Raw genomic sequence first — 2,381 nt, forward strand, 5'->3', positions numbered from 1 at the left:
CTTGTTGACTTGCATTTGAGGGTTTCTTAAGAGTTTGTTATATAGGAATAAGAAAATGTAGTATGATTTCCAATGAGACGACTATTCACCAAAATTTAAATGAAGTGGATGTAAGTAATGAAAGGCAACAGTACTTCCTCTACAATGAGAAAAAACCATACTGAATAGTTGGTTCATATAAAATGGAATCTCGCATTCTAATACTTGAAAATATTATGTAACCACTAAAAAAGAAAAAAAAGAAAATAAATATGTTTGGATGAGTAAAAATCTACAGTCGTCAAAAAGGATAAAAGAAAATCATTTAGAAAACAAAGAGGCACCAACATTACAAAATGTGACAATATTCAAAAAAGAGGAGATTTATGCTCAAACAATACAAACAAAACATAGATTAGGAAGACATCAATCATACTTTTAATAACAAACTCCTTACTTAGAACAGGCACATAAAGAATGTTAAACATTTTTGACAAAGCTTAACCCCCTTTTTATGCAGAATTGTAATAAAAGAAAATCCATGTTTTCATGTTTTTGTCAATGCACATAAGATGGATTTCATTGTAAGGACATCATACACAGTGAATGGAAAGCATGGCTTTCCGCAATTCTACAATTTAAGTATCGACATAATGTGTTATATCTATGTTTTCGTAACTTCTTTTGTATTCTCTCCTTGAGTTTTCACTATCCTTTTCATCTTTCATTTCGCGTTTAAGTTGTAAAATGTTAGCTACCTGCTTTTTCACATACATAAGGGTACATATCCAATTACCTTTTCTTTTATCATAACTAATATTGGAAAGCGTTTCTAAAGTTCGAGAAAATTGTTAAAAAATGTATGAAACAAAAGCATACAATTTAAGCAGTTTCAAAGCAAACACATTGTATATGAACAATAATGTTTTATGTGTTTGTAATGGTATTCACACATGATCTGTGGTCATATGTGATTGGTTTAGATTATTTGCATTATTTGTATTCTCTAATATATAAAGATGTATAGGTAGAAAACAAAATCAGAGACAACTGCATGTTTTATTGATAAATGTATTTGGTAACAAGGTGAAATATTAATTACAAGGCAACTGAAGTACAAGATTGCAAATGATTGATACAATTGAGCAGATTAGTTTTGTACTTACAGACAAAGATGAGTGTACAGACCAACCATGTCAGTATGGAAAATGTATGGACGAAATAGATGACTTCTTTTGCGATTGTATGATATTTTTCAACGGCAAGACGTGTAACAAATGTACGAGAAAAAGTTTGTTATTTTAATAATTTAATAATGCATTATATTTTTATACTAGTTAGTAATACCATACCATGCCAGCTGTCAAACTAAAATAAAACTATTTTCATTCTATTATTCCTGGTAATGTGATTAATAGCATTGAACATGTGCAAGCGTCATTAAAATACAACACGACATAATAATAACAAACATGCAGTTTTCATTGGTCGAGCAGGAATTCGTGATACTGCTGGAGCACCCGAGTTGTATCTTGGTTGAATACTGAGTCAAATATTGATGCTACTAGTAGTTTTAAGCTTGTGTTGTTCTTTTTTGCTCAATCTTTAGTGTACTGTAAATTGGTTGTTTGCTGCTGCTTGCATTATCTGCTGTTATCAGTCTCTAAATAACTTATAGTTTTCAATTGCAAATGACAGGGTTCTATTTTAAAAAACTATGTACCATGATGATTATAAAAAAAATATAAAAATAAACGCAGTTGACATATCAAACGTTAATCTAATATTGACATAGCGATTGATCAATCGTAATATGATGTCAATGAGATCCATAACAAATCACAGGCGAGATTAACGATATATTTATTTTAATTTGAATAACGTTTGTGTTCAGTTATAATATTATTTATATTGTGTGTTAGTGACCTAATACGATATATATGGGGTCAGTGAATTCCATATTGGTGAGAGCGAAGCTCAAATCCTCATATGGAATTTACTGATTCCATATATATCGTATTATGTCACTAGCACACTGTTAGCGAATTTATCTTACCAACTGCCTCAACATGTGGTATTTAGACTAGTGGCCTATCTAAGTGACTCGGACTTTTCTTCAATTGAATTTAATGTGCGTATTGTTATGCGTTTACTTTTCTGCATTGGCTAGAGGTATAGGGGAGGGTTGAGATCTCATAAACACGTTCAACCCCGCCGCAGTTTTGCGGCTGTCCCAAGTTAGGAGCCTCTGGCCTTTGTTAGTCTTGTATTATTTTTAATTTTAGTTTCTTGTGTACAATTTGGAGTTTAGTATGGCGTTCAATATCACTGAGCTAGTATATTTATTTGTGTAGGGGCCAGCTGAAGGACGCCTCCGGGTGCGGGAATTTCTCGCTGCATTG

This window comes from Mytilus edulis, chromosome 1 (genome assembly GCF_963676685.1).
Source record: "Mytilus edulis chromosome 1, xbMytEdul2.2, whole genome shotgun sequence".
Classification (NCBI taxonomy): Eukaryota; Metazoa; Mollusca; class Bivalvia; order Mytilida; family Mytilidae; genus Mytilus; species Mytilus edulis.